At 53.6% G+C, this 14,669-nt stretch overlaps 1 protein-coding gene across 6 annotated transcripts in view; it reads left to right on the top strand.

Moving 5' to 3' along the window:
- Positions 1-1,064: 1,064 nt before the first annotated feature.
- The window catches only part of PSD4 (pleckstrin and Sec7 domain containing 4), a 37,131-nt gene continuing 23,526 nt past the window's right edge, over positions 1,065-14,669 (top strand). For 4 of the 6 annotated variants that reach the window (XM_079940986.1, XM_079940990.1, XM_079940991.1 and 1 more), the window contains exon 1: positions 1,065-1,306. The gene's annotated coding sequence lies outside the window, so the exon portion shown is untranslated. Of the gene's footprint in view, positions 1,307-11,127; positions 11,252-14,136; positions 14,222-14,669 lie in introns of those variants that run through there. The other 2 variants (XM_079940988.1, XM_079940987.1) reach the window with 2 other exon arrangements.

The following is a 14,669-nucleotide window of genomic DNA, read 5'->3' on the forward strand; positions in this document are numbered from 1 at the left end:
TTCTTGCCTCATGCGTGTTCATTCAGGAGTCAGCCACGGATTTGAGGGAAGTTTGCAGGCAGACGTTGGACCTCTCCCCTTTGTGGTTCCCTCCTCTCCAGGATTCTTCCCCTCAGGAGCGACCCCTCACCTCCCAGCCCCCATCTACATCACATCACTGCTTATCTCTCCCGCTAGGCTGCAAACTTTTGGAGTATTTGGTTCAGTTTTCTATCCCATAGTGCCTAGTCAGTGTCTGACATACATACAGTAGGTGCACAATAAATGTCTGTAGCGTTAACAAGTGAATCACTAATAAGTTGTAGGATCGCTGATCCTACAGTGATGACGGTCTGTGTGGCCTTGGTCAGGTTGTTTCCCCTCTCTGTGCCTCAGTTTCCTCATTGTATGGAAAGCTGCCTACCTTGTACGGTGGTTGTGAGGATTAAGTATTAAGACAGGTAGAGAGCTAGTGCCTGGCGCATCAATAACACTCATAAATTATTAGCTGCTGTTGTTGCTTGAGGACCTTCAGCATCCCATAGAGACGGACTTCTCCACGTTGTCAATCTCTATGGAAGCTGAAATATCACTGGCTATACTGGAAAAATGGAATCAACTTCTATTTTCACAGATGGTGTCTTATATAGTTACAGAAATGGAAACCAGAGAGTGGCATCAAGTGGAACATTAAAAAACAAGAGCTTCTTGCCAATATCACTACGTCTGAGGACATGTTTGCTAAAACAAATGGAAGTTTCAAGACACAACTATTTGCTTCCAAGCCACCGATCCCCAAACCAGCTAGCGAAAGTTCACCAGTTGTCTGTAAGTCAACAGTTACAGACAGCTGAAATTCTGAGCTGAGATAATGCAGTTTTTTCTGGCGCCCACGAAAGAACTGGCACAGAATGGGCTTGGAGGGACTCGGATTTTGACCCGGCTCGGGGCGTGCACCCGTCTGGGGCTGGTCTGGGCTTCCGGCTGGTTTCCGAGCTGGAGGAAGACACCGGACAGAGGGCTCGGGGCGCCGGCGGCCCAACGGGGACAGCGCAGGTCGTGCAGGAGGCGCCCGCCCGCCGCCGTCAGACCAGTCGGACGGCTTCGCCCGCCCCGCCCCGCGCCGCCGGCCCGGCCACCGCCCTCCGTCTCCCCGCCGGAAACCCAGTGCCTCGCGCGAGCCGCGCGCCGGAGCTGGACCGGCCTGGTCCCCCGCGCAGCCGCCGCCCCGCGTTCCCCGCCGTCCCCGGCCCGCGCCTGGGCTCCGGGCCATGGGGCGCCCGGGCGGGCGGGCGGGCGGCCGGAGCAGGAGCCCAGCGGGACACTGGTAAGGGCAGGTGGGGCTCCGCGCCGGCCTCGCTGCGGAGAGTGTGCCGCGCACTGGGGGCGCCGCCGAGCGAGGGAGCATCTGCGCAGCCGGGGAGAGCGGGAAGAGGCTCCGAGGGGCGAGAGCGAGTAGGGCTGGTGGGGTCCTCAGCGTTCAACCTCATCGGGGGCAGGGCCGCCGACAGCAGGGGGACGCTCCCTGAGAGAGTCAAACTGCCCGGCCTGGGGTGCGGTGGCTCCACAGGCTCTTCCAGCCGGGCGGGGTGCACCTGGTTGCAGGAGGATCCCTTAAAACCATCCAGCATCAGACCTGGGCGACACCGAGGGCCTAACTCCTTATCTCCCGTTGGCCTCAGTGGCCCCTAGGCCGGTGACCCGGCGGGGCCCTCCTCCCTGCTCCCTGCTTGCTGGGAGCCTGGCCAGTCTGGCAGGCTGCCCCCGCCAGGAGCGCACTGGGATGGAGGAGAGCCCAGCTCTTCCCCACTCCCTTGGATGCTGGCGGCTCTCCTTGGCCCTTCTCCTTGGCCCTTCTGGGTGTGTCTGGTCAGAAAACACCAGAGGTTCCTAAGAAGGTAAACAGTGTCTGCCCAGCAGACAAACTCACTTTCCCCTCTAGCGTTCTTTCTGGCTCTAGGATTGAGTTTAGCTTCTTTCAGTAAAACAGGGGAGCCAGGGCTGCGAGTTCCTTGCAGGTGTTTTTTTCCCACTTTGCTAAGTGTGCTGACCCAGGCCCTTGGGTCCATGGCCTGCATGTCTAGGTCAGGTGGGCAGCATCAACGTCAAGGCCAGGGCAGCTGGGGGCTCCACCTGCCCCTGACCTCATTAACCCAGTCCTTCCCCTGGCCCAGAGCTGATTGGATGTAATTAGCAACTAATTGGATGTCTCTGAGCCCCTCTACATAGGAAACGTCAAGGTCAGGTTTAGACAGCAGATAGTACCGAGTGATTCATTTCTTTCTTCCTTTATGTGAGGGTTCTGAAGAAGGGTCATTCATTCATTCGTTCATTCATCCATTCATTCAACATATATTTACTGAGTGCCAACCACTCATCAGGCATGAAGGCAGTGGGAATACAGCTGCTCTCGTTTACATGAATTGCGGGAGAGAGAAAATAAGTGAGGAGATGAATCACATTCGTTCAGAGAGTGATTAAATGCTGTAAAACAAAACAAAACAAAACAAAACAGGGTGATGATGGGCACGACCGTGAAACAGATCAGAGAACTCGGCCCTGAGCTAGAAAAGGTAGCAAGCAGGCTTTCTAAATAAGGTAGGAAAATGGTACCATCTTCAGGCCCTCAAATTCTGGGGGCACAGGATAGGATGTCCTCTGTGACCATGAGCAGGGACTTATGAGCTGCCTACAGGGGATCAGTGTATGAAGGATGAGAGGTGAGTAGCCCCCCTGTGGAGTCCTGAGAGTGTCCTTCTTGTTGGGAGGCTTAAATCTGAGGTGGAGATTTAAGCTTCCCCAGAAGACATATCCTGTTGACTCGATTATTTGTTCATTCATTCAACAAATACTGAGAACCCATATGTTAGGCACTCTTCTGGGTGTTAAGGATACATCACTGAACAAGACAGTCTTTCCTCCCTAGAGCTTATTTTCTGGTGGAGAGAAATGGACGGTAACAATAACAGCAATTTTAATGTCATGTCAGATAAATGCTGTGAACAAAAGCAAAGCAGCTTAAGGGGTTAGAACCAGGTGAGGGGACCTCCTGGGTTCAATAGGGTGGTCAGGACAGGCTGTGCTGAGGAGTTGGATGTAGGCAAGACACAGGCATGTGACTAGCTGGGAGAAGAACATTCCAGGCAGAGGGAACGGCAAGTGCAAAGGCCCTGAGACATGAAGGAGGCTGGAGCAGGCTGGGCATTGCTGAACAGGAAGGAGGCCATGGTGGCTCTGAGAGGTGAGCAGGCATCTCTGGGGCTCTCATTAGAGGAGGCAGGGGCGGGGCTCAGCCTGCTGACCGGAGGCATGCAGGAAGGTAGGTGATGCTCTCAACTGCCGCGGCAGGAAGATTTACGTGCTCCCAAGAAAACTCAGGGTCAGGCCTGGAGTTTTACACTAGCGGGGAACAGGTGATCGCCAGAGACGGAGAGCGTGTCTCTTGGCAGGAGAGGCATCACTGGCTTTCCTTATATGCAGCGTCCATCCAACAACATGGGCTAAAGTGGGAGGTACACACCAAGTTTTCCAAATCAGTAAAGACTTGATATGGGGAGAAAAACTGTTGCCTTCTAGGAAAATTCCAATAATCTTCTGTTTTTCAAAAGAACGATCTCTTTAGTAGACTTAAAAGGAAAACAGGAGAGGCTATCGGGCATGTACTGTATGCCAGGCTCTCTTGAGCACTTCGTGTGCAAACACAAATCATTCTCACAGCACGTCTGTGATGTATGGACCACCCCGTTTCACAGATGAGAAAACTGAGGCCCAGCGAGAATAAGAAAGTTGTCCACTTTTACACAGCTAGTAAGTGAAGAATCAGGACTTATAATCGAGTGGTGCAGTTTTAGAGCCAAGTGCTCTGAGAGAGAGAGAGGTTTTGGCTAAAGAGATGTTTGTCTGCAGTAGAAAGGGTCTCCAGGGTGCCTCACAGCAGGGGCTGGTTAGAGAGAAGACAGCAGGACTTATGGGTGCATTCCACTTCTTTTCTGCTTTTTAAGATAATATTTGCATGGGTTAAAAGTTCTTTTAAAAATATTTTGAAAGGTACTACTTGCCTGTGTTAAAAATCTTTTTACAAGTGTTGGTTCAAACAGCCCTTAAGGAACACAGTGAGAAATCTCGTTCCTTCTCCTGTCCTGTGATTCCCTATCTTCTTTAGAGGAAATTGAGAATACTTGCAGACCTATGTTCTATTTGTAAATGAACATATACATATTATACTTTTTCTTTTCTCTCTTTTTTCTTTACACAAATAATAAGAATATGAATACTCAGGTCTGGGACTTCCCTGATGGTCCAGTGGTTAAGACTCCACGCTTCCATGGCAGGAGACGGGGGTTCGATCCCCGGTCGGGGAAGTTCCGCGTGCCGTGCAGGCGGCCAAAAAAAAAAAAAAAAGAATACTCATGTCTGTACCTTGTACCGCGCCCCCCTTCTTTTTTAACTTAATATACTTATTCAGATTCAGGACATATAGATGTGCTTCATCCTTTTAAAAGAAATGTGTAATATCTCACTGAATGGATTTAACCTATTTATGTAGCCATTCCTTTATGGTTTTCTAAATTGTTTTCCCCATTTTCGTTTGTTTGTTTGCTATGATAGACAACTCTGCATTAAGGATACTTGTTCCTACATCTTTGCTCACTTCTGTGACTGTTTCAGCAGGCGACATCCATAAATGTGTAATTACTGATCGAAAGGCTCTGTGTATTTTAGATTTCCGTTGATGCCGGCTTGGTGTTATACACTGTTCTTGCCGATTCGGCAGACCAAAAAAATGGCATCATATGGTCGTTTTAATAGGTATTTATAGTCAGCGGCTTTGTGAGTCTCCTGTATGTTTTAAACCCTTTGTCTTTCTCTTTCTGTGGACTGTTCATGTCCTTGGCCTGTGACTTAACTTGGATTTTTGTCTTGTTGTTATTATTGAATTATAAGGGGTCTTTGATGATTTTCTCTTCATCCCTCAACTCCAGTCCCACTGACTGCCCTTCACCATCTTCCCTACCTTTGTGCACAGCAGCTACTCTGATATATTTAGGATACGTTTATCCTGGGATCTGGACTATTTTAGAGAAATATATGATGTTGATTTATATATGCATGTATTTTAAACTTACGTACGTTGTATTGTGCTACAAATCATGATCTTACTTTTAAAGCCGGTGCTATTTTTTAAGAAGATTTATCTAGCTGCTCCCTGGACACTCGGTTTGTTGCTTCTGACCGCTGCACTGCTTTGCGTGGTTGGAATTATGGAATTATCGTAACGGTCGATTCTTACCGGCTTGGTCTAGAAAGCTTGTTTGGAGAAATGGCATGATGGGGGTGAGCCCTGGAGGCTGAAGAGGATTGGATAGGTGGAAAGGGGGATGGGGAAGGGAACAGAGCTGACCAGGAGCACAGCATGAGGACACGACAACGTGTGAAATTTCCAGGAACTATTCCGGGGAGCCCCATAGACTGGGGGTGTGGTTCAGGGTGGGAGTGTGTGGTCCTAGGAGAGGCTGGGGGTCTCAAATGCCCTGTTGGGTTCTCCCTAAAGGCAATGAGGAGAGGTGGGGGTCAGCCAGGAAGGATTTTCAAGGGCAGGAGTGAGCTCCTGGAGGAGAATTGGGACAGACTGTGGACGTGCACCTGAGAGGCAGGAGGTCCCTGGGGTTCTCCGGATAGGTGACGAGCAGAGGGGCTGCCGGGGACGGAGAACCAGCAGGACTGGACGCTGGAGGCATGAAGGGTGCCTGCTAACTTGGGAAACGGGGCACATGCGACGCTGCAGACAGGACCTGGAGCGCAGGGCTGGGCACGGGGCGGGGGGTGCGGGGAGGCAGGCCCATGGGCGCGTGGACAGGTGATCGGGCACCTGTTGATTCTGAAGTCCTGCTCACCTGGCTAAAGGATTTCCGTTGGCATTTAGGACTCCGGGCTGGGGAGGGTTCGTGAACCTTCAGCGAGTGGGTAGGAGATGAACGTGTGGGAGTGGGTGAGGTCACTGTGGGAGAGCATTAAGTGCAAACTAGGCCCCACTGGAACAAAGCCCCGGGTTGTGGGTGAACAGGCTTGAGAAGTGGATGGACAGGCTGGACCAGCAAGGAGGCACGGATGCACTTTCGAACTCTGCCCTTTGCTGGCTCCGCGATCTCAGGAAAGCATCCTCTCGGCCTGGGAACCTGGGCAGGGGTGGGGCGGGGGTCCTTGTAAACAAGGACGGCCAACCAGGGGTCCCTGCCTTCCTGGCATCTCCCAGTGTGCCCTTGGAGGATGAGTGGAAGGGCTGAGGCATACAGGAGAGAAGAGGCCTCCGGAAGCACAGGTGTGCGGGCTGTCTCCCTGGGGAGGAGCTCGGGGCCCCAGGGCCGTTCCTGCTGGAGGCTGCCGAGCCAGACTGCCCGCTCTGTCTCTGTGGGCAACTGTTGATAGACATGATCTGTTCCAGCTGGCACAGAGAGGGCACCGGGCAGCCTAGGGCTTTGTTGCTCTGGGCAGGCTTATGTGAGAGCACCCCCAGGGTAACACCAACCTTTTGGGGGTGGGGGTGGGGCCCAGACAAAACCCCCTCTGAGTCTTGTCTCCCTCCTTCGCAATGTCAGCATATACCTGTTCTCTCTTTTTTTTTCATAAAGTTGTTTTTTTTTAATTTTTATTTATTTTATTTTTGGCTGTGTTGGATCTTCGTTGCCCCATGTGGGCTTTCTCTAGTTCCGGTGAGCGGGGGCTACTCTTCCTTGCGGTGCGCGGGCTTCTCATTGCGGTGGCTTCTCTTGTTGCGGAGCACGGGTTCTAGGCGCGCGGGCTTCAGTAGTTGTGGTGCACGGGCTTCGTTGCTCCGCGGCATGTGGGATCTTCCCGGACCAGGGCTCGAACCCGTGTCCCCTGCCTTGGCAGGCGGATTCTTAACCACTGCGCAACCAGGGGAGCCCACCTGTTGTCTTTTTTATGTAACACCAGAGCCTTGCTTTTCCTCCGGTTGTGCAACCTGAATTTCCTGTTCGTCAGTCAATGGCTGATGAAGGCTAATTAGCATTATAAGGAAGACCCTCGACAGGGCTTCCTCCAAAAGAGTAAGTGCTTGAAAGGCTGGATTCAGCCCACTCATTTACATAGCTTGTCATGATTTTTGACAGAAGAGTTTTCCACCTGTACTATTTTATTTCATATTTTTCCTTGAATACACACAATTTGAAAAACACAACATGAAGTAGGCATTATTTACTTTAGCGAGATCCTTAGCAACACTATCTGTGAAATCGTGGGGTTTTTTAATGCATATTCAAATACATGCTTAACTATTAAAGATGTTTATTATGTGTACCATATGCCTACTTAGGCAAACATAGATTTAGATTAGTGGATTCGTGGAGGAGATCATCTTCGCTATGTGGGAGACGGGGAAAAAACCCTTTTCCCCTACCCTCTAAGATTTTGTCCCTGGGACCTGCGAATTAAACTGGCAAAAGATTAACAGTAGAAAAAGGTTCATTGGCCTGCACGTGGGAGCCAGTCAGAGAAGTAGCTGGCTTGTTAAAGTGTTAAAGGCTTATATACCTAAATTAGTAGGGAAGAGGGAGCGCGGAGAAAAAGCCTTCTCTGGGAAGAACAAATAGGTTTCTTTTCCAAAGACAAATGGGTTTTTAGAACAAATGAGAAATGACAAAGTAGTGATAATGTTGGTCTCCACAGGTGTGAGTGTTTTTGCAGTCTCCTTGTGGGCCATAAATCTCTCCTAGAGAAGGGGTTTGGGGTAGATTTTATTGAGTTCTCCCTTCTGGGAATAGATCTGCCCTGCAGAAGGAATTTATGGCTGCCTTATTTCTCAGAATTTGCTGCGTTTAGTCAGATAAGGAAAGCTCTGAGAAGGCTTCTTACTGTAACCGTCAAATCTCAAATGTCTTCATCTCAAACTTCATCCCAGTTCTGGGGCTCCGAGTAGGTCCCTACACCAACGTCAGAGAGGTCACCCTGCAGCCAGTTGAGCGGTGGTAGCAGTGAGGGGTCAGAAGCAACAAATACCCATGCAGACCCTCTTAGGCCCGCCCCCGTCTCACTCTGGTCGTCCACCGGCAACCTGGTGGGTAGGGGGGTTGGCAAAGAACCTCCCAGTCTTTAAAGTGAGCAGGGAAATTCAATCATTATTTAATTCAACAAATTTAATTTATTTTTGCTGATGACAAACATCGTACATATTTGTTTATTTATTTGTTTTTTGTACATACGTGTTTATTTTTAAACAGCAGGTACACACCAAAAACACATGAAGAACTTAACATCATGTCTACTGTTACCACACCCAGATAGCCGCCATCAACCAGTGTTTTGGTATTTCATTGCCTAAATACACACATTTTTTTTTTTGGCGGTACGCGGGCCTCTCACTGTTGTGGCCTCTCCCGCTGCGGAGCACAGGCTCTGGACGCGCAGGCTCAGCGGCCATGGCTCACGGGCCCAGCCGCTCCGCGGCATGTGGGATCTTCCCGGACCGGGGCACGAACCCGCGTCCCCTGCATCGGCAGGCGGACTCTCAACCACTGCGCCACCAGGGAAGCCCAATATGCACATTTAAAAAAAAATCGAGACCATACTGAATATACAATCAAGTTTCTTACTTAATAATATGCAGTGAGAATCTTTCCACTTCATGAAATACTCTTCAAAAACAAGATAGTTAAAGGTTGCTGAGTTTCGCTCGATGGTTCTATCATAATTTATTTATCTGGTTCCTGGTGGATGTTGAGGTTGTGAGCATTTTTGCTTTTATAAGTATCTTAGCGCACATGTATTGCAACAGATGTTTGTAAGCATCTTCTGGGTGTCCAGGGGGCTCAAGGACAGATGTGAATAACTGTAGAGCCCTACTCTCTGCTTACCTAAGAAGGACAGACCTGTGACAAGTGGCTGCAGGGAAAATGCTAATCTGAAAATACAGGGTGGCTTTGGGAGAGACCAGCTGGGGCCGGACTTTGGTGCCAAGGAATAAGAAGGCCAGGGAGTGGTGGCCTGGGCACCTGTCCACAGTAACCACAGCAAGGTTACTGTACCCACTGCGGGACTGGGCAGCCGAGTCCAAGAGATAGAAGCTGTCACTCACTTTCGTAATAATCACTTCTGGCCCTTGCCCAGGAAAACAAGGGCAGCCTTGGTGCCCATGTGTGTAGGGCGGTTGGTGATGGTGCTGCCGCTGTCCCGTGATCCCTTTCCTCACTGCCCTGCCTCTGGGACACCTCTCCCTCCCAGTCTAAGACCACAGGTGTTAGGGAGGGGCACCACCCCTGCCGTGGGCTCCGTCCCTAGAAGCCCTCACCCTGGCCCTCCCTCCCAGCTGCTGGCCAGTGGGACTGTCACCATCTACTCTGGCAGAGAAATATTTAGGAAGGCAAGTGTCCTCCTGTCTGTCCTCCCTGAGGGCCCGGGCTTGTGGAGGCCTGAGAGCGAAGAGGGAAAAGGGCATTTTCTGGAGGAAGGAGCAGGTGGCTGCCTTACTCCCAGGCCTCCCTAAAGGACAGAACCTCTACAGTGACAAATTCAGGGACATGGGGGCCCGTCGAGGTGCTTCTGGCCCCGGCTCTCCCCCGGCCTGGTAGCCGGTACCCCCGGAACGATGGTAGTGAGTTCCATCACCGTTGGAGTTTTCATAAGCTCTGCGTTGTAGAAATGAGCTCAGGCTGGGCCATGAGGAGCCCTGCTCCCTTGGAAAGCAATCCCAACTCCTTCGTATCAGCAGTGTGTAAATGGCGACAGGGTATAGCAGACGGTGCATTTGGTTTGGCAGTCCTGGGTTCAAGTCCAGCCTGAGAGGCTGCTCTGACCCTCGGTCTCCTTATCTGTTCTGTGGCGTGGGGATCGTAACACCCCACCCCCACCCCGGACTCTAGGGTTTGGAGATGCTGCTTGTAAAGGGCCTTGTGAGTGTCAGCCCCTAGGGGCCCTCTGTGTAAGGTAGTGAGAAGCCAGGTGCCCATTCCCTTCCTCTGCTGCCTCCCGCCTCTCACCCCTCTGCTGTGTGCTGAAAGCCCCAGAGCTCCTCTCCTGGAAGGCGGGCTCCACTCCGCCATCCGCGCGCAGTGTATAAGATGCCACCTCCCCACCTGTGCTGAGCAGCTTCCGCTGCGGGCAAACAGGAAGTCACTCACCTCAAGGGAGGCAGGAAGGCTGCCTGCCCCTGGGCTGTGGTTGGGTCCGGAGGCTGCGTGTCTGCTGGGCCCTGGGGAGGGGGACAGTGGGCGGGGACCCCCAGAAGTGGGAGGGGGCACCAAAGATCAAAGCTCCCCACCAGCAGGGGCTCTGGGCGCCAGAGCTAGTTGCCCTGCGCCTGCCCACACTGAGCCACATGCCCTGTGAGCTGGAGGCCCTCCTAGCCTGTGGCCCGCCCCTCCCCCACCCATCCAGTTTTGCTCCTTGCATCTTGGGAAGGAGGTGAAAGTACTAGGAGATGGAACAGAGCTGGCGGCTGCAGGAGTCTGGGAGTCTCTTCGAGGAGTTTGCTGTAAGCAGGAACCCCCCCCCCCGGCCACACCCCAAATCCCCCCAGATGCACACACCAGTCACGTAGAAGACCTGCTGCCTGGGAGGAGAGCGGAGAGGCCGACTCCGTTTCCCACGGTGCTGCTCGATGCGACTGAGGGTCAGAAGACGAGCAGCTTTGACTCATGCATTCATCAGAAGGTTTGGGAGCAGTTATGAGCCAGGCCCTCTGCTGCACAACCTGGGTAGCGATAGAGGCGAGTGGACCAGTCCTCGCCCTTGAGAAGTTTACAGTCAGGGGAAGGAAGGAGACTCATAAGTACACGGAGGAAGCCGATCGCTGGTGCCCGGGCTGACCGGCAGCGTCTCAGCCCCAGGGACCCCAGCCTGGGATGGGTTCAGGGCTGGGAGTGGAGGGGGAAGACCCTTGTCCTCGGCTCCTAATCAGTCCTCACCTCATGGTCGCCTGGCTTCTGCCCGCATCGTGCCTCCAGCCCCCACCCCCAGCTTGTCTGTAACCTCCGTGCGCCCTCGTTCGATGGTCACTTTATTCCTCATCTTGCACTACTTTCCAGTAGCGTTCGACACAGCCGACCACTTCCTCCTTCTGAAGTTATCTTTCTCCTCTCTTGTCTTTCTTTGGTGATGACACACCCTCACGCTGTTTCTCTTACCTCCTGGACAGCCCCTGCTGTTCTCCTCTGCGGGCTTTTCCTGGGGAGGCTCCGCCAGCCGGCAGCGTGGACCACCTTCCTGCTGGTCACATAGGAGCTCCTTTCTTCAGCCCAGCCCCTCCAGTCAACTCCAGGTACCAGCTACTCCTGCTTGAGTATCTCACAGATCTCTCAAGCCTAATATTTATTTATTTTTGAAATTATGTCTTTCTATTTTAACCTTCCAATATATTATTGTTACTGCTTTATACAGTTTTAATGTTTACTGCATCTTTACCACTCTTTGCTCATAATTTCTTCTTCCATCTCAGACCCTCCATCTGGGAGAATTTTCTTTCCTCCTAAAGTGTATACTGTAGAGCTTTCTTTAGTCTGAGATCGCACTTTCTTAGATTTCGTGTATCAGAAAATGTCTTTATCTCGTCCTTGTTCTTAAAAGATATTTTCATTATATATGAAATTCTGGGGTGGCAGTTATGTTTCTATCACCGCATTGAATATTTTATCCCACTGTCTTGTGGCTTCTGTCACTGAAGTTGAGAAATCTGCTATCAGCAGAATTTCAAACCTAATATTTAAAGATGAAACTCTTGGTTTGCTCCCTGAAGCCTCATCTCCCCACATCTTTCCCATTTGAGCAAATACCATTACTACCCATCCAAGTTGCTCAAGCCAGAAATCTAGAAGCTGACCTGGACTTCTCTAGCATCACTTACGTGGCAGATTCTCCCAAGCGTCCCCGATATAGATCCCACATCCTCTGTCTCACCTTCCCTGCCGTTTCTGCTGCCCTCCAAACCACTGTCCCACCTCCCCTGGACTGTCACAGAGCCCCTGCCTGGTCTCCCTGCTCTCACTGCGCCCTCCACTGTCTGTTCTCCATGCAGCAGCAGGTGATCTTAAAAATAAATATGCCTGTCACTCCCCTGCTTAGCCCTGGGGACCCCACGGGATCTGGCCCCATCCTCTTCGGCCACCCTCCCCTAGGCCAGCCGCACTGGCCACGCTGGCTGGCTTTCTGTTCCCTTCACTCCTGGAGACCTTTCCGGTCTCGGGTAAGAAATGAGACATGCAGTTTCATCTGCCGAAAATGCCCACCCTGTACTCTTTACGTGCTGCCTCCTCTTTATGGGAATAAGGTGCCCCCGGTCTCCCTTCGCAGTGAGCTTCCCCACTGCTCACTTTCCTTTCTCCCCGTCCCATCCCCCCGCCAGCATTTATCACAGTTTATAATCACACACCGATTACTTCGTCGCTTGTTTATTTTCTGTCTGTCACTTGACTGGAAGCTCCTGAGGATAGGGGTCCTGTGCTTTATTCCTGACGGTCAGCAGCTTCTCGCATTGGGATGGCGTGGGGCCGGCGCTGACTGACCCGTGGCCACGTGCCGGACACCCTGTGAGGCTGGAGGCCTGAGGGAGGGTTTGCGTTTGGGCCGAGGCGACTTTAGGTTTCTGGTTTACCTGGCTGGGCAAAGTGTTGTAAAATCCTCCACACAGAAGGACGAACAGCTTGGGGAAGGTTACGAACCCGGTTGTGTTGCGCTGACCCGGAGATAAACCTGCCGCTAACATTTACGAGCTCCAGAAAAGGGAACAGTGGAGGCCCCCCACCCCAAGACGTGTTCGGATGTGTCAGTGTTATAACACCGCACCTGATGAACTGTTATACAAAGTGTGTCCTCTTTTCCTGCCTGTCACTTTGATGATGACCTGGGGGTCCAGCTCTGAATGAGGATTCGCAGCCCCTGCTGAATGTGGCAGCAGAGGCCACCCCAAGCCTTTAGCTCCTTCCCTTTCTTTCCCCTGCCCTGGCTTGGTGCCGCACGTGCACGGAGGGCATCGACCCGCCCCCAGGTCCAGGCCCTCTCCACCCCCTCGCTGCCTCTCCCCCTCGCCCCAGGTCTAGGGCCGCACAGAGCAGTGATGTCCCCGGGGAGGAGCAGGAGTAGAGGTTCCACGGGTCCAGGAAGCAGAGAATCTCAGACTTCTGGGTGCCCAGAGAAAGGCCTGGTAGGCACGTCCCTGTGGACTCCTCGCCGTGCGCGTGCGCGTGCGTGTGCGTGTGTGTGTTGGGGGGCGCAGCTGGAGCCACGCCCTGTGCGCTGTGGGCCAGGCCGGCCTGGGTCTGAGGCCCTTGGATTCTGGGCCTTGCAAGTCGAGGAGTCTTCTGGGAGGCTGGATTTATGAGGACTAGAGTTCAGGGAGGGGGCCGGGGTCTTTGGACCCTCAGCAGGGAAGCTGGTGGTCACTGAGACCGGAGAATAGATGGTGCGGAGGGAGGAGAGCACGGTCCGGTGAGCGTGGTTCCCCCAGCCTCGGACTCAGACTCCTGGACCCCTGTGGCCTGTGGCCTGCAGACATACGTGGGGAATTCAGCCGTGGGAGATGGATGACAGTCGGTCCATGCGGTCAGATGCTCTGAGTTCCAACCACAGCTTCGTGATTTCCCGGCTGTGCCACCGTGGGCAGTGGCTTAACCTCTCTGAGCCTGCCTCTGGATCCATGCAATGGATAGAGTAACAGTTCATAATGTAAGTGAGAGGGGGGACTCAGGGGCTATTGGGGAACCCTTTGTCACTGTAGGACAGTTACACCAGGTGCCATTATTACCTACCCAAGACAGCCATACACAGATTGAGGGAAAAAGAAAAGTTACCAGCCCCAGGGCCCTCCCGAGTCCCACCGAGTGCCCTGCCAGGACCCGAGAGCTGGGCAGAGATGAGAACCTGGTGACAGAACGTCGGGGGGGAGGGACGGGGTGTGTTCACAGTCCGGGGCGCTGCGCCTTCCTCTTTCTTTCTCCCGGGCCCCTGATGCGGGGCTGCGTGGAGGGTGGGGGACCCCCGGGAGCCGGGGCAGGGGGCTGGGGCCAGAGGCGCCAGGCCTGGGAGCGGGTGCCCTTGTCTTGGGGCAGGAAGTGTGAGGTGCAGCGCAGCTGGGGAGCCCCGGAGGCCTTGGGGCAGCAGGGGGGTGAGTGTGGTGAGGGGAACGGAAGTCGGAAGCTGCAGCTGCCACGTTCCCCATTCACAGGCCAGACGGACGGGGCAGCAGGGCCGCTCCCGGGGAGCCGGGCCCACGCACCCCTTCCCGGGTCCTCTGGAGGTGAGCAGGGTGTGCCTGCTTCGGGTGGGGGGCTCGGAGGGCGCCGGGGGGCGGGGACGTGGAGAGTCCCGTGTGGGCCCTGGCGGTGACCGCCGGGGCAGGTGGGCAGGAAGAAGGGCTCCATAGGCCCCTGCGTGTGCACCTGCTGTGCGGCCGACCTTGGGCTGCAGCCCCATCCTTCCCCTTCCTCCTCTCCGTCCACCGGCCCCTCCCAATCTGGCCCTTTCTGGGATTCCTGCTCTGGCTCCCACGTACCCCAGCCTTCCCGGAGCCCCTGGGGGTCTGCAGTTGTGAAGTGGCCAAGGCCCCTCCCTCCTAAAGCTCCCGTGAGCCTCCCCAGGTCCCTGGTGGCTGCTGGGACTGGTGCCCAGCAGGGGCTTCTGTGGCCAGAGGCCCCAAGTGAGCCTTGACCCCTCGACCCTGGAGAGGAGGAAGCCATTCGGGCTGG

This window comes from Stenella coeruleoalba (assembly GCF_951394435.1).
Source record: "Stenella coeruleoalba genome assembly, chromosome: 13".
Classification (NCBI taxonomy): domain Eukaryota; kingdom Metazoa; phylum Chordata; class Mammalia; order Artiodactyla; family Delphinidae; genus Stenella; species Stenella coeruleoalba.